At 40.8% G+C, this 18,248-nt stretch overlaps 1 non-coding gene across 1 annotated transcript; it reads left to right on the forward strand.

The window, feature by feature from the left end:
- The first annotated feature begins 1,971 nt into the window (after positions 1 to 1,971).
- LOC18430723 (purple acid phosphatase 15) lies at positions 1,972 to 10,561 on the forward strand. The gene is made up of 8 exons (XR_002280353.2): positions 1,972 to 2,693; positions 3,165 to 3,356; positions 3,974 to 4,307; positions 5,475 to 5,692; positions 6,671 to 6,861; positions 7,087 to 7,376; positions 9,694 to 9,885; positions 10,164 to 10,561. It is a non-coding gene; the product is annotated as a purple acid phosphatase 15 (transcript).
- Positions 10,562 to 18,248: the final 7,687 nt, after the last annotated feature.

Consider the following 18,248-nt stretch of genomic DNA (forward strand, 5'->3'; position numbering starts at 1 on the left):
TAGGCACGGTCGACAACTACTAGAGCTATTGAAATCTGTTCTACACTGTAAATCCCGAGAGAGGTGGAAGCTCACGAATACTCTCACAAAATGCGATAGGAGCAGTCCTAACTCGACTCTCATACACAACTCTATCTCTCAGAGTTGGATCTTTCTTTAGAACTCGAATGGGAAAAGGATTTTACTCACTCTCTCTTACACTTTCTCTTTCATAATAAGGGCTCTCACACCTCTCACACCTTTCTTGTATGTGTGTTGTGGTGTGTGTAGAGACCTCCACCTCTCTCCCTTTTATAATAAGAGAAAGGGCCCTTTCATTCATGAGGGAGTAACTTCTTCACGAATGGGCACCCGTATAGTGCATGGTGCATGCCATTTATGGGAAGGTAACCCCCTCATGAAAAGGTGCAACCTCTCCCCACCTTTCTTCATGTTGTAACGTAAGTCAAACATGAAGGGAGTGTGATCTACTTGGGTGTTCCTTCACACTAGGGTTGCACCATCATATCTACAGGTGCAATACTATCTGAATATGGAAAATGGGGGTTTCTAGAGTATTTAGTAGTCTCTGGTAATGAGTTTACTGGCAAAATGCCTGGTGAGCTCGAAAACTTGACAAAGCTTAGCAACTCTATCTTGGCTATCATAACAAGTATGAAGGTGGCATACTATCCAAGCTCGGGAAATTATCAGAGCTTGTGAGGTTGGACATGGTGAACTGTGTGTTCTCTAGTTTGATTCCACCAGAGCTTAGAAAGTCGTAGAAGCTCGACACCCTATTTTTGTAGGTTAATGGCCTTTCTGGTCTGATTATGTCAGGAGCTTGAAGTCCATGGATCTGAGCAATAACACGTTTGATGAACATCTGTATGTGGAGTTTCTGGAGCTAAAGAACCCGACTCTATGGAATCTCTTCTAAAATTGGCTATACAGCTCAATCCCTGGTTTTATTGCGGATTTTCTTGACCTCCAAGGCCATCAATTGAGAGAACAATTTTACAGGGAGTGTTCCTCAACAATTTGAAATGAATGGTAGTCTCATTCTGTTGGATATCTCATCGAACAAGCTCATTGGTTAGGTTCCACCTCAGCTTTGCTAAGGTGGAAAGCTTACCACTCTGATAACCTTAAACAACGGGGGGAGAGAGAATCAGTTGGAAAAACGAAGCGAGAGAAAGAGAGAAGATTTGGGAGAATCACCGGAAAAGAGAGAGAAGATGACTTTAAAAAGCATGTCTATTTAAGGTTATTTGGGCTAAAAAACTAGAGTAAAAGTGGATAAAGTTGGTTGTGGGGGTCAAAAGATAATATATAAGATCTTGATTTTTAAAGATATGTTTTGAAACCTTGGGTCTATTGAAAAATAAAAACTAAAAATAGAGGGTATAAAGATATTTTCTTAAAAACGAATATAGAATTCAAATAGAAATACTTCAAGTGTTAATCTCTCTCTACTCTCTCTCTCTTTGTATCTAAAACATAAATTAAAAAAAAAAAAAATGTAGAATTCAAACAGAAATTCTTCAAGTATTAATCTCTCTCTAAACATAATTTATTGAGAATTAAGATTATAAAAAAAATTAAGTCCATTTAGGGGGCCCTTCCTGGATCTTCCAGCAAGCGCAGAATTGCTTGTTCCGATAGGTGCCCGGCGGCATGCACAAGCAAACAGCACAGCAGTTGTTGCGGAAGAACAAGCATGGCTGCTTGTGTGAAGTTGCTGAGCATCGGTACTGACACTAACCCGTGCAATCAGAAGGAAAAAGGCATCTTGTAGACCCTCAACAGATGATGAAATGGCCAACGCCAAGAACAACGCCAGAACAAGGTAGCGAGCCATGCTCATTGAAACTCAGCAGCAAGCGATCAAACTCTCGATTTCTGGTTTGTTTTTCTGGTGGTTTAGCCGGATTTGGAAAGAAGGATTTGTTCAATTCAAACCCTCTCTCTCTCTCAAACATTTTACATATGAGTTGTTTAATTCAAACAGAAATACTTGAAGTTCATTGGATTGTAGAATACGAGTTTTCTGTTTTATGTAAAACAGATAGTATGATAGTTTTTTAAAAAAATGTTACAAAGTTTAAAAAACGGAGATACATATAATAAAAATGGAGGTACATATAATAACAACGAAAAGTTAAGTAATTTCATAATAAAATAAAATAAAAATGGATTTAGGCTGATCTTCAAGGTTGAAACAAATAAGTGAGGGTGCTCAGTACGAGGATGTACTTTCACGTCTCGCGGAACATGCCAACAAATTTTATTCTCATATATTCTCTCTCCCCCCTCTTCGCGATTCTGCAACAAATTCAAATCGTCACACCTCTCTCTCTATAAATATAGGCCATGAACCAGCAAACGTGAAATCTTCTTCTGGGCTTTACTGCGTTGAAATGTGAAAGGAAGTAGAAATAAACACCTCTTCAAAAGCAAAAGATTCATGGCGTTACTCTGCTTTTCACTAGTCTTAATCTCTGTGTTTCCAAGCGCCATTGCCAAAATTCCGACGACTCTCGATGGGCCTTTTGACCCCATTACGGTCCCTTTTGATAACTCTCTTCGTGGCCACGCCATTGATTTGCCCGATTCTGATCCTCGTGCCCGAAAACCTGGCAGAACTTTGGAACCTGAACAGATTTCTCTCTCTTTGTCCACACCTGATGCAATTTGGGTTACCTACATCACAGGTTTGATTTTCTATCCATTTTTCTCTCATTCTTTGCCTTCTTTTTTTTTTTACTTTATTTGTTGGGTTTCCTTTATCACAGGTTTGAGCTTCTTATCCGATTCTCTGTATTCAGTTTTGTTCCCATTTCATAGCTTTCGTTACAAATTTACTCGTTGACTATCTCGAAATTTTGTTGGGTTTCGCTTTCTCATCAAATTATGGAATTCTCTCTCATTTTCTCCTCCTTTTTTCATAAATTTTGTTGGTTTATTTGGTGAATTACAGTCTGCTTGTCCTATTTCTATTTCTTTATGGATGTAAGAATTTCTCCCTGTTCTTGTTTTTAAATCCTTTACTTTCATTCTTCCTGGTGCTGCTTATCTCTTGCTTGGTCTTTCATTTCTTTTCTGATTAATTTCTCTCTCATAAATTTCTCTCGATTCTGGTTTTTTTGTTTGCCATTCAATTTCCTGTTGAAGATGAATTGCAGGGGATTTTCACATTGGTAATTGCACGAGGCGCTTGGATCCTTCAAGTGTGAAGAGTTTGGTTCGTTATGGCCAGCTGAGATACCCTCTGGCCCATAAGGCCACTGGTTATTCTCTGGTTTATGAGCAGCTCTACCCATTCCAGGGCATGCAAAATTACAGTTCGGGCATAATCCACCATGTTCGTCTCACTGGTACCTTTTTGGTTTTCACTTTCTCTCTCTTCTCTTGTACTTGTTTTTTTTCCCTTTGTTTTGTGTGGTTAGGCATGGTTTTGAACGCACAACCTCCCCAGGGTTGAGACAAAAAGCGAGTTCCATTTGAGCTATGGGCTAGAACCCTGCATTTGGCCTTCTCTCTCATCTGGTGTCTTTTCTTCTTTCGTGGTTTTAGTGTTTTTAGGGCAGTTGACATGGGTTCCAACCTGCAACCTAACAGCGACCTCTTCCCTGTTAAACCATCCCTATTAAACCATGGACCTGAAAATCCCTATTAAACCATGGACGTGAAAATTTCTCGTTTTTAGTATTTTTAGTTTCTCCATCATCCTTCCTCCATTGTTCTCCAGTGGAAACAAATCTCTCTCTCTCTCTCTCTCTCTCTCTCTCTCTCTCTCTCTCTTTCTCTTTCTCTTTCTCTTTCTCTCTCTAGGCATTAGTCTAATGGTAAGATACCATTGAAATTTTGTCTCCCAAACAAACCGAGCTAGCTTCCTGCCCCTCTCTCGTCTTCCCTAAAAGTTTGGCCCAGTGCTTCGACGCCCTTGAACTCTATCTCCAAATCTTCCTGAGCTCTCTTTCTCTCTCTCTAGGCCTGAAACCAGGAACAAGGTACTATTATCGATGCGGGGACCCATCAAATGGGGGAATGAGCCCATTCAAGTCTTTCAGGACAATGCCAGAAGTTCACCCCAAAAGTTATCCGGGGAGAATTGGGGTCGTGGGGGACTTGGGTCTGACATATAACACCACCTCTACTGTGGATCACCTGCGTCGAAACAATCCAGATCTCATTCTTCTTGTTGGGGATGTTAGTTATGCGAATCTCTACCTGACTAATGGCTCTGGTGCTGATTCTTATGACCATGCCTTCCCTGATACACCAATCCATGAAACCTACCAGCCCCGATGGGATTACTGGGGAAGGTCTCTCTCTCTCTCTTTCTCGTTTTCTCCTATTCACTTTGATGTTTTGCACCCTCTGTCTCTCATTTGTTGAATGTTGCTTTGCTCTATTTCTCTCTCTTGTTTGTTGGGTTCTCTCTCTCTATCTTTTGAGTTTTATGTTATTTTGCTCTATTTTTCTCTTATTTGTTGGATGCTGTTTCTCTTCTCTTTTTCCTCTCTTATCAGTTGGATATCTTTCTACTTCTCACTCTTCGAATTATGTTGGTTATGTTCCTCATCTGATTAATTAGGTTTATCAGCGTGCAATTCCTCATTTCCAAACAAAGGCTATGTTGGTTATGTTTTTTTCCTATTTGGCAATAACCTATGTATTCATGTTTTTTTTTTTAAAAAGAGCTCAGAACCACTGGGCTATGGGAGTTCTCCCTACAATCATGGTCATTCGACAATTTCTTTTGATCTTTCAGAGGACCTCCCCGGGGCTCAATCTCCAGTATTGATCTTGTAAGCATCATTAAGTTGGAGTTCTACTCCAATGAGCTAGTTTTTGCTGAACTTGAATTTTTTATGGATAGGAAGTTCTTCATGTAGAGAGGTGTAGAGAGAGACAGAGTACTCCCGCCTGTCTTGCCTTTGTTACCCTGGATTTTAGAGTGAGATGCTTGTGTAGAGAGAGAGCACTCCCGCTTACCTTGCCTTATTTACCATGGTTTTAACAGAGAGAGATTCCCCTCTTTTGCCCCAGCTTTTAGAGAGAGATCTCCCGCCTTCGTGTGTAGAGAGAGATGCTTGTGCAGAGAGAGAGAGTTGCCCTGTTTTCTCGCCTGCTCATGTAGGGAAGAGACCTCAAGCCGCCTTTTTCGGGTAGAGTAAGAGAGATTGCAGAGAGCCACACTACTTTGACAAAAAATTGGATGAGTGTTATTGGGTTACACCATACATTATGCAGGCCTTGAGAGAACTGACCGGCATTCTATTTTTGCTTCTTTCTTGTGTAACTCTTCTAATAATGGAGGAATAAATATTTGTAAACAACTCACTTTTCTTTATTTCTTTCAGTACATAATTAAGGATCTAAGCCTCTTCCAACATTAAGAATGAAAAGAAAAGGATCTGTATACCCATGCTCGACATGAAATGGATTTTTGGGCCAAAATGGTGACCTTGGTTTGATTGAAACTGAAGGTTTATGGAGCCACTGGTGTCAAGAGTTCCAATGATGGTGGTTGAAGGGAACCATGAAATTGAAGCACAAGCTTTCAACAAAACGTTTGTGGCTTACAGCTCAAGGTTTGCATTCCCCAGTGAGGAGAGTGGATCCGAGTCCACATTTTACTACTCATTCGATGCCGGGGGCATACATTTCATCATGCTTGGTGCCTACACCTCTTACTACAAGTCAGGTAATGCAGAATCCTTTCTTGTTTATCTCTGTTTCTTCTTATTTTCTTATGTATTTTGGGTCAGTTGCCTTGGAATTCATTGAGGTCCTATTTTTGTGAATTGGAATATGTAGACTTAGGCTTGATTCTTAGGATGTTTATCATGCATGCAAATGCTTTTGAGTTTGTTAATGAAACATGAAATTAGGTGACATCAAGTAAATTTCACATTTCATAGATTAGTAAACCTCTGCACAGCTACTTGAAGAGCTCATGAACGACCCCAATACTACATAAATAGATGGGGACACAAGTCTTTTTGTGTCTCAGTAAAGTGGTTTTATAGTGTTGTTGTTGACCATACATGGTAATTGTGTGTATGTGTAGAAAAATGAGGTTGTAGACCATAAATATTATTCAAAAGTAACTATTCTTGTTCATGTACTATCATTGCTCTACACAGCAAAAAGAAAATGTGTTCTTGTTGTTTCCTATGTTTGTTCCCACGAAAATGTAAAAGAGAAATGTATATTTTCCTTTTGGAAATTAGTAAATTTTTCAAAACAGTCATATTATTAGTAGCTAGAAGCAAGTTCATCTTTCTAAATGAGTGTCATTACCTCATTTTTTATCTTCTTTCGGAGAAAAGATCAAGAATGGCCACAAGATGGAAGATGCAGTTGAATGGAAAGACAAGACAAAAATATTAATGGTTGCTTAAAATGATTACGGAACACTATTTGATGAAATTTTGGAGAATAGCCAAGGAAATTTACATTCTATTTTCTTTCCACATATTATCATAGAAAGTTGGAATACAATCAGATTAACAGAACTATGGAACTTTTTATGGTTGATTGCATCCGATGAGAAACTGTTCAAAGCCATTTATGGGGACTGACTGTAAAAGGCACAACAATAAAGCAAAATTTAAAATAGGATTTTTTTAGTTTTCATATTCTTATGCAATTTATTGTTCTAGATGTTTGTCTTCTCCAGGAGACGAGTACAAATGGTTGCAGAAGGATCTTGAGAAGGTGAACAGGGCTGTGACTCCATGGCTGGTAGTTTCTTTGCACCCACCATGGTACAACACCTACAAGGCTCATTACTGAGAAGCTGAATGCATGAGGGTGGAGATGGAGGGACTCCTCTACTCCTATGGTGTTGACATCATCTTCAATGGACATGTACATTATTATTAAGATTTTTCCCTCTTATAAAGAGTCATTTGCATTGTAAAGTCTTGAACTATAGTTATTTATCATGCTCTGCTTTTCTTTCAACGAAGACTTTTTTCAGTAAAATCCATCATATATATTTTACTCATTTTGGTAATAAATTTTATCGTGGTCCATTGAATAAAAAGATCTATGTTGTTAATAACTATTCTCCTTCTGGAAAACTATTGTAAGGTTCATGCCTATGACAGATCAAACAGGGTATATAACTATATGTTGGATCCATGTGGTCCCGTTTATATCACAATTGGGGATGGGGGTAACAGAGAGAAGATGTCTGCTCCTCATGCTGATGATAAGGGTGGATGCCCTGAGCCGTCATCCACACCAGACTCTTTCACTGCAGGCCCAGCTGCTGTGCTGCTAATTTCACTGCAGGCCCAGCTGCTGGCATGTTTTGCTGGGACCGTCAGCCAGTATTCGGTGCTTATCGAGAGAGCAGTTTTGGCCATGGAATCCTAGAGGTGAGCATCTGGTCCTTGAGAAATTTAATTGTTTTGTTGATTTTCTTTTCTTCTCTTCTTCTTCTTTTTTCTAATAGAGTGAATTTTATTGATCGGCTTCAAAGAGATGTACTGTTTAGCATTTGACCTAATTTTGTATGTTCTAATTTTGAAAAGTTCTTAAAGTACAATACTATAATGAGTCACTAATGGGTTAAAAATGATGAGGGGCAGTTTCCAATTCTGCTCCTCCATCAAAATGGAAGTACTTTTTAGGAAAGCTACCCATGTGAGGTACATATGTTTTAAAAGATCAATGTGTCAATCTAAATAAGATATGACAACATCCCACTGAGTTGATTACCATGATATTGGTAACTTTGAAAACCTATATTACCCAAAGAAAATTGCCATGGTATTGGTATTGTAGAAACCAATATCTCACTAATTCATCTTGTGAGATATTGATACTCTTGAATACCATTATCTTACAGGTGTTAAGTGTTCACAAGATTATTGGTGTTTCCAAATGCCACTATTGCACTCTAAACACCCTGTGAGGTATCTGGATTTCTTAACACTAGTATCTCACTAAATAAGTTACTCTATGAGGTATTGGAGTTCTTGGGCATTGGTATCTCACTAAATAAGTTACTCTATGAGGTATTGGAGTTCTTGGGCATTGGTATCTCTCTAAGTCATCCATGAGATTTTGGTGTATACAGATACCAATATCTCACATAAGTAATTTTCTTGAAATTTTGATGGAGCATAAAATTTGGAAATTGCCCCTCCAGCATTATGTGACCGCTTATGATTTGAACTTGCTGTATATTGTGATGGGCTCTTTGAAAGTCAGAAAAGGTATGGGTGGTACGGGTGTGATGTTACATAGTGAATCTCTTGGGTGTGGTTTGACAAATTTCCCAAAAAAATATTAGTGGCATTTGGTTCATAGAATCGTAGGGTTTAAATGGTACTTCTACCCTCCAAAACAAAGTTACTTGTGTGGTTTCTCCTTGATCTTCCCAGGATAGTGACCATAATGCACTACATTATTTTTGTAATGTGCCATGCACCAACTTGAATATCTTTTCTATGACAATAGCTCATTTTCTTGCTTTGTTTCTGATATGGTGTTTATTTCCATATTCTTTGATAAGGCCTTATTATTTTTTGGATGGTACTGAATTTTTGTATATTCAATTTGTGAACGATCATTAATTCTTTCTGAATTCATGCTTTACCCACAACTTTTAATGTTGCCTTTTGTTAGTGTTACGTTTTCTGCAGAATCTTGTTATTCTGCCTATTTGTATGAAGAAGTGAGCCAATATGGATTGTAGCCAGAGGATCCTGGATACATATGGGGATGCGTCCAGTAGGATGAGGGTGTATGAAATTATCTTGAACCATGAGGCCATTTTCCATTGTGATTATTAAGAATTGAAAAAGTCTGGTTGCATTTCTGTCCCTCTTCTCTAGTTTTCTTCTTGATGATGATCAGGGATCACACAATTTTCTTTTTTTTGTGCCCATATACACACACGAGCCTGTGTGTTGTAGTGTACTGATTCACAATGAGATTCATTCTCAGTTTATTTTTTTCCAGTTATTTTTAAATAAGAATCTGATGCATCAAATGCTTCTGTTTTGAGCTCCCTTTAGAAACAGAAGTCAGCATAGTCCGTATTTAAGAAGGATAAAGATATACATCTAATCTTTTTTTAGAGTGAGGATTTGTCTCGTGTGATGGCTATGTTTTATTTACATAGTGAAATACTTATCTGGATGGTTTTGTTCCTGTGTCTATTTTGTAATGGACCATAATTTGGTAAGAAGTTTACAATTATCCCCTGATCTTTGATTCTTAAAAGAGTAGTGGTCAGAATTTTCATGTTGCAGCGTTATGTAAAATGATCATAATATGCCTGATTACATATTGTTCAAATTAATGTGGGCTTTATTGTACAAAAGGAATTCAGTTGAAATATTAGTTCATTTGTTTCTATTTCCTTTTTTTTTCTCTGGTTTTCTAATTGGTAAATAGGATCTGCTTTAAGTTTGTGACAAGATGAACCTTACAATTGAGCTATGAGGAACTCAAGTCTCCTCTCACATTTTGTATTTCACATCTACCAGCTTGCTTTTGAGTAAAATGGTTTCGACAATTACAATTTTACAATTTTAAATTTAATGTTTGCGCAAGGAGACCGACTTTAGGTCTCTCTGTCTGTGTCTTTTGAGTGCCTGAATGAGGAAAACTACAATGATATGTCATTCATGTTGAAATTTCAGGAGCTATTGGAGCATATAACCTTGCCTTTATTCTGTGCAGGTGAAGAATGAAACATATGCTCTTTGGACATGGCATAGGAACCAGGATATGTATAACAGCATAGGTGACCAGATTTACATAGTGAGGCAGCCCAACAAGTGCCCTGCCCACCCTAATGTGACTAAGCCATTTAGGGGACCTGGTTCTGTCGCAACAAAACCAATGGTTGCTGCTCGGCAGGTTCTTTTTTGGGTAACTACCTCTCCGCAGGTCTTGTAGAATAGGAGAAGAAAATCGCCATGAAAAGTGAAATTCCCCAATTGTTAGGGCTTGGGGAACATAATTATCATATTAAACATACAAGATCCTTCTGTAGTTACAGACAACCTAACTTGCACCAAAAAAAAGAAAAAAAGAGAAAAAAAAAGGTTGAAAATATTTTCGTTTTGCAACAGTATAAATACATGTATAGTTCCATGTTGACGTCTGCTATATGAATGTAACTCTCTTTTTGCCTCTTTTTGCTTTAGGTGGTGGTAGGGCTGACATTGTTTTGGGGCAGCTCGATTAACGTGGCAGAAGGCTTGGACTTGGGCTTGGACCCTGCATCAATGTCGAAACTTTGGTTTCAAACTTCGTTTAATTTTCATGAAATTTTTTGTCGAAAATCTAGTAAAATGTGGGGTGAAATTTTCGGTTGATCTTTTGATTGGTATTCTTCGGGAAGTTGGTGTTTGCCAAGTATGCCAAGATAAATTTGTCATTTTTTTTTTTGACAACGATAAAATTTTCATTGACGATGCATCTGGTCAGAGTTGCCAATCCTTGGATTGTAGTTGTAGTTTGTTGGATTTTATTGGGTTTCCATGCAGAAATCTATTAAACTCCATTGATTATTTTGCAATTTAAGTGATGAGGCTTTCATTAATCGTTTTGTTTTTTTGGTATGTGAGACAGCTTCATGAAAACAAATTAGAGCATCACCTCAAATACTCAGCTGGAAAGAATTTTTGGTAACGGAAATTTTTATGATGGTTCTAAAATCAATTTTCAAAACCAACAATTAAAATTTGGAACTTCAAAAAAAGGTACAGATCGTGTCGATATGTGAACACTTATTTTTTAAGGTAAAATGGAAGGTCTAGATAATTTGTTACAATGTACACTTTTTTAGAGCTTGAAATCATTTTTTCTTTTACAATCATAATGTTTAAGCCGAGATGATTAATTTTTTCCATTACTTGAATTGCATTGTCAATGAGTTATTAGGTGAAGATTTAGTTATTTTGATAGGGCTGCAACCCTAGCAACCATTTTTTTTTTTGAACAAGAGACTTTCATTAATCTTAAATCTTTTCTTCCGTAAATATTTTTCCCCTTCAAATTGCCTCACTATTCGCGGTCTCCTATTACATAAGGAGCATGTTATCTAATTTGTCAAAATCTCTAAGGGTCCATTTGGATAGGATCAAATTAGGAATCTTGGATATTTGAAATCCAAGAAAATTAATGAATTTACTGTATCAAGGATTCTTGTCATGAATTCCTCAAATCTCTTGTTTGGGTAAACTACACAAAATTCATTTATTCTATTTCTCCATTATTTGGTAACAAAATTTGAAACAATTTCTTTGTTTTAGGGTATTTTTCGACACTTGTATCCTCGATGCGAATAAGGAGGAGGCCAATTGCGACCTCGACCTGTGGGTACCAAAATGCTTGCGGACTGTGGAACTTTTAAAATAAACCCTGATCCGGAACGAAATCCTGATCTGGAATCTGGAGCGAAATCATGATTTGGAATGGATGGGCCCCAGAAAGAATGTGGGGGTACCACTTGACTCCCTAAGAAGCAAAGTTTCGTCGTAATCTAACGACATTAAGGTGGATGACAGGCAAAACCAATTTTCAGATTCGGCCTCTAAGATGTTGAAAAAGTATCTTATAACTACAATTCTATCACCAGTGCTATTACTTCCATTGGATTCATAAGGTTCGAAAACCCCAAGATATCAAATTTCAGCTCATTCGGATGCGTCTAGACCATTTTGTGCCCAACTTACCCAAAAAGGATAGGTTACACTATTTTGGTGGGTGTGTAATATGATATCGGGATCACCTTCAAAGGGGCATAACTTTTCAAGTCGAATCAAGCTCAAATTTTAGGAGGATCTCTGTCTCGACGGCGCGCACGTTTTTGATATGTGGCACGACACACAACACGAGATAGAAAAAATCTTAGAGAGAAGTCGCTTAAGAAATTTCATGTGTTGCAGATTTTTATAAAGAGGAGATCCCTTCAATCAAACGGTCATATCACGAAGCCTCGTCCTCGAATCGACTTGAAAACGGGTCTGTTGTGATCGGGACATCGAGGGCTTCAATCCAAAGTAAATATCATATGACCGAAAAGGATGTATTTCGAGGTGGCAAAAAGAGGTATTTTCTGGTGATCAGAATCCATATTCCGACAACTTCCCCAATTCGAAAAGTGGTGCTCCAGTCACCAAATCGAGTTGTTCTTGTCACCAAATGACCATGACGACTTCCTCGTCGTTCTACAATGGAAAGATCGAACTAAAATACCAAGGAATGGACAAGATCTAAGATCGTAAATTTCCCATCTTTTGCCGAATTTTGTCAAGAGCTCAACACTTCGATTCGATGATCAAATAATATATTAAAATGATCACCTCACCGAGACCATGATATTCTTTTCACTGGAGGGTTGCCGAAAAGGCCCTGGATGAGCACCATAGCCTATGGCCCCTTTTTGGGGATCATCTTGCCATTTTCAAGATTGTGGGTAGGGTCAAAACGGTTATTTTACTCAAAAAAATGGGATTTAAATTTAAATCACAAAAAGTATATTTTTCAATAATTTAGGTTAGCTTTGAGCATCCGCCCTTGTTTTGTTTAACTGTTAATGTGTTTATTCATTATGTCTATTTCTATTGCATTGTTGCTGTAATATACAATTTGAGTATTTATTTCATTACTTACACTAATAGAATATTCATATCTAATAGTTATATAGAATGATTCTAATCCATATTCCATATTGTAGAATACACTACGATAGAATAAGAATATTGTTTCAAAGAGGTGCTATATAATCAGGTATAACCCTAACTTCAAAAAAAAAAAAAAAGGAGAAGGGGAGATCAGAAGTTCATAAGCTCAAAAATTATTGCAATTGGCATGAGTTTTTCCCTTGTTTTGCAATATTTTGTCTCTATCCCTTTCACCCAAAGAGAGGAGAGAGAAAACTTTCCCAATGAAACATTACCCCTAGAACTTCTCACTCCCCACTTGGAATCCCTCACTTCCAACTTGTAGCTCTTCATTCCCAACCTAGCCACTGGTCCGGTTCAAGGACCTCATTAAGTAACTCCTCACCCTTTATCTCTCCTCCCTTCTTCTCTTTCCCTCTCTCTTCCCCTCTCCCTTATTTCTCTCTTTCTCTCTCTCTCTCTCATGACAACCTTCTCTCTCTCTCTTTTTTTTGTCTCTCTTCCTTCCCTCTTTCTCTCTCTTCTCTCTTTCCCTCTCTCTTCCTCCCTCTTTCCCTCTCTCTTCCTCTCCATTTTTCTTATTCTCTCTTCCCCTCTCTCTCTTCCTCCCCCTCTTCCTCTCTCTCTCTCTCCCTCTTCCCTTTTTCTGCTTCTCTCTCCTTTCCTTTCTCTCTCTCTCTCATTTTTCTCTTCTCCCCATTCTCGAGCAAGTCAGGCCATCGTCGGCCTACTTCTTCCCCTCTTTGTTTTTCTTTCTCTCTTCTCCTCTCTCTCTTCCCTCTCTTTTCCTCTCTCTTTTTTTCTTTCTCCTTCTCTTCTTTTCTTCTTCTCTCTCTCTCTCTCTCTCTCTCTCTCTCTCTCCCTTCTCCACTAGTACCCCTCTCTTTCTCTCCCTCATGCAATTGGGCCGACGCCTCTTTATCTTCTTCTTCTTCTTCTCTCTCTCTCTCTCTCTCTCTCTCTCTCTCTCCCCCAAATGCAATCGGGCTAGCGGCTAAGTCACTGTCCCACCCCTCTTTCTCTCTTCTTTTTTTCTCACTCTCTCTTTCTCTCCCCCACACAGTCGAGCCGCCGACCCACCTCTCTTTTTCCCTTCTTCTTCCCTCTCTTTTTCTCCCACATGCAATGAACCACCAACCCACCTTACTTTCTCTCTTCTTCTTTGCTCTATCTCTCTTGGTCTCTCTCTCTCTCTCTCGCATTTCTCTCTCTTTCTCTCGGTATCTCTCTTGCTCTGTCTTTCTCTCTCCTTCTCTCGGTATCTCTCTTACTCTGTCTTTCTCTCTCCTTCTCTCGATCTCTTTCTTGCTCTCTCTCTCACTTGCTCTCTCTCACATTTCTCTTTCCTCCTCTCGGTCTCTCTCTTGCTCTCTTTCTCCCACTCGCTCTCTCTCGGTCTCTCTCTTGCTCTCTTTCTCCCACTCGCTCTCTCTCTCTTGCATTTCTCTCTCCTCTCGATCTCTCTTGGTCTCTCTCTCTCACTTGCACTCTCTCACTCACTCTCTCTTTCTCACTCTCTCTCATGTTTCTCTTCTTCTCTCGATCTCTTTCTCTCACTCGCTCTCTCTCTCTTTCCTTCACTCACTCTATGTTTCTCTCTCGTTCTCTTTTCCTCGCTCTCTCTCGCTCATGCTCTCTCTCGCTCACGCTCTCTCTCGCTCACGCTCTCTCTATCTCTCCCTCTCTCTCTTTTCTTCTTCTACTCTATCTTCTTTCTCCCTCTCGGTCCCCCAGGCTCTCTCTCTTTCTTTCTCTCTCGCTCTCTCTTTCTCTTTCCTTCATGCACTCTCTCTCTTTCTCTTTTCCTCGCTCTCTTTTACTCACGCTTTTTCTCTCTCCCCCTCTCTCTTTTTGTCTTCACACTCTCTCTCTTTTCTTCTATCTCCCTCTCGGTCCCCCATGCTCTCTCTCTCTTTTTCTTTCTCTCTCGTTCTCTCTCTTTCCTTCACTCACTCTCTCTCTTTCTCTTTTCCTCTCCCTCTCTCGCTCACGCTCTCTCTTCTTCGCTCACTCTCTCTCTCTCTTATCTTTTCTCTCTCTCGGTCTCCCACGCTCTCTCTCTCTCCCTCAATTTTTCTCTCCTCCTCCTTCTTTCTTCGCTCCTTCTCTCTTCTTTCTCTCATTTTCTTCTTTTCCTCTACCTCTTCTTAAACTATCTTTCTTTCGTCTCTTATAAGCTTCCCCCCCCTTTTTTTTCTTCCCGACTCTCTACTTCTTTGACTGTTGTTCTATCTCCCCCACCATCATAATATCCTCATCTTCTAGGAAGTGCATCACGAACCCATCGTGAGGTAGGTCCCACCTTACACCCTATAATCCTCTCTCATTAGTTGGTACCTGTTCGCTCGTGCACCTCACGCATTGCGGTCCCCGAGAGAGCTATCTCAAGCTAGACCCACACATCTGGGTCCCCACGCAGTCGTACAACCTGACGATATTGAGGCCCAACCGGCTTGACGATTCTACTGGGGACATCGCTATGCACGACCCGAGATGGAAGAAATCTTAGAGAGAAGTCTTTTAAGAAAACTCATGTGTTGCAGATTTTTGTAAAGAAGAGATCCCTTCAATCGAATGGTCATATCACGAAGCCCCAACCTCAGATCAACTTGAAAATGGGTCCGTTGTGATCGTGACGTCGAGGGCTTCGATCCAAAGTAAACATCATAAATGATAAATGAACCAAAATTCTGTATTTCAAGGTGAAGAAAAGAGGTATTTTCTGAAGCACAGAATACATATTCCAGCAACTTCCCTAATTAGGGAAGTGGTGGTTCGATCATCAAATTGAGTCGTTCTTATCACCAAACGATCATGGCGACTCCTTTGGGGACATAGCTACCCCATCATTGGTTTAGTTTGTTTGCCAAGCATTCTGCTCTTCACACATACACATGTCTTCGGAATTATTTAATCCTTACGTTCGAGTTGGGGATTTCATCATCCCCACACTTGTGAGTCTGTCCCCTACGGACGAGGTTGCGCGAACCTCGCTCCCTACATTCTCTTTAGCATCGACCAACTTTTGTGTTCTCGGGTTCTCACTCCGCTCGAGGTGGTGCAACAATCATGTCTCACAGCACACCTAACTACCCGTAAATTGCTTGTCGGCCCATTCTCCGGGAAGCCAAAAGGCCACCTCTCTCTCTTCCGCAATTGACAAAATGCTTGCCATGGCCTCTGCTGGTCGCCAAAAGGCTACCCCCCATTCTCAATCACTCCGAATTGCCACTTCTAGTGGTTTGACACAAAAGGGAGACCTCAAAGCCATTCCCTCTCACCCACTTGTAAAGATTAGCGACTCAGCCGCCAAATCCACATCTCGGGGCAGCCCTAAAACTATCTCGGTCCACCATCACAAACTGGGTCTCTTAGGACCTAACCCCACGCACGAGGGCAACTCGAAGGTGTCTTCACTAAGCATGTTGCATTTCTATCTCTCAGCTCAGTGTGGCAGCAATGCCACACCATTGCAAGCACATGGGCAATGACCTCCTCGTTGACCCCATCCGCACATATCTGCATATCCTGTGCGGGGTGGTCACAAGACCACTTCATCATGCACAACAGCTCGTGAGACCGGCATTCTTAAAGCTGGGCCTTCTAACCGAGCTCGGGCTGACCCCCAAGTCATCTGGAAGCCCTCTTTAAATCGTGCACATGCACGTGACCCTCGAATTGCCTCGACGACCAAGGGTCAAGGCCATTGGGGTGTGCCTTCGCCCCCATTTGCTCTACATGTTCCATCAAAACCACAGACTATGTGGTATTCGAAGACGTTTATGCTGAGAACCCTTTTCCAATCCCCTCAACAATCCCATATGACCATTAGCTCTCAAAAGAGAGCTCGGGATAGAGCTCTAATGGTCAAGAAAGTTCAATATCCCCTCATTCCCTACCTCGATTGATGGAGGCGGCATTGGCCTCCCTAAGAAGAGCCAACCACTACAATCGCGCTCCCAATTCTAGTTTTGGGAGAAGGTATACTGAAGTTTCAGGATAAAGCACAAAAAGTGCATGCTGCTCACTCAGAGGGAGAAGTCTGAGACATGAACTGTACCCGAGCCCCTTAACCTCTTGAAGGATAACCCCTTCTACCCATTGCAACCGGTGATGAAGTCTGAGACAAGAAGAGAGGAGCAATGCATGGTGATCAAAGTTGTGGGAGATGACCCCAGCCATAAAAAATCCACTGTCCTAAGACCGTCACCAACCAGTGATGACCCTGTCTATCATCCGAGCCCAAGCTTAGTTGGAGCACGTCCAACCCCTTCTGACTGGCCTCTCAGATAGAGTCATCCGACAGCACAGAGCCCCGGCTATGTTAGAACCCTCCTTTCCCTAGCATGGGGCCAATTCACCACAACTGCCTCATCGGACCTGATTTTTCTATGCACGGATGGCAGGAAAAATCCTCTCTCAAACAATCGAGGGTCCATGTGTGTTGCACACGTGCTCTCCTACATGCGAATAGGAACCAACAAAGAGAGAAAGTTTACAACAGAGGTACGTTTAGGCACTTACCTTGTCGTTTTGGGGAACCAACAAAGAGGGAGAGAACGTATACGTCTCTCGCAACTCAACTCGACTGTACAGAGAGGAAGTTGGAGCGATGATCTAAGGGATGGAATCCTTAGGTTGACTCTAAGAGGTATTGGGTCGAGCATAGGTTGGATAGCAGGGTACTATATATTACAGTAAGTTTTCTATATCTATGCTAGAGATGCGAGGGGAGAGAGACGCGACCATGTGTTCTACATTGGTAAGGGTTACTGCGTAGGGCAAGTAACAAGTAAAGAGAGAGAGGAAAGAAAGAAGAGGAAGAGAGGGTTTTAGGGCCGCGCGACTAGAGAGGGCTAGGGGTAGTTTCTCTCTCTTAAAGTTTTTCTCTCTATTTGGTGTTAGATCCAAGGGTTAGGAGCAAAAGACAAGTAGAAATGAACTTAATGCTTCTATTTCATTAATGAATGATCTGACCCTTATACGATTGACTTAAGCTTGTTTATATAGAATGGAGATGGTACCCCTGGGGGGAGGGGGGGGGGGGGGGGGTGATTGGAGATGGGACCCGCGAGGGCGTGAATGGAGATGGTACCCATGGGGGGTGAATGAAGATGGTACCCGCGCGGGGTGAATGGAGATGGTACCCGCGGGGGGTGAATGGAGATGGTACCTGCAGGGGGTGAATGGAGATGGTACCTGCATGGGGTGAATGGAGATGGTACCTGTGGGGGGTTAATGGAGATGGTACCCACAGGTGGTACACCTTATAGAGGTAGTGTTCGGCTGACGAGACACCTGCATGCTGATAGAGGTCAGATGGAGTATGCCACATGGCTGCAGGGCCTTGACGTAAGATCCGTTTGAGTGCTTTGTTGATACGTTAAACTGGTAGTGCGACGATGCAAGATTTGACTGTGATGCTTCGTGAGTAACGCTTGGTAGGTGAGGTTTCAGAAGGTTTAAATGTCGTGGTCAACAAGGCACCGTTGTGCTGACACGTGGCTGAGCAATTCGGCCACAGGATGCTCGGAAAGCAATAAGGTTAGATGAGCCTAGGCCTTTAAAGAGGGGCTAGGTAGGAGAGCATGATTGTAGCCA

This window comes from Amborella trichopoda, chromosome 6 (genome assembly GCF_054954075.1).
Source record: "Amborella trichopoda isolate Santa Cruz 75 chromosome 6, AtrichopodaSantaCruz75HAP2 v2.0, whole genome shotgun sequence".
NCBI lineage: Eukaryota > Viridiplantae > Streptophyta > Magnoliopsida > Amborellales > Amborellaceae > Amborella > Amborella trichopoda.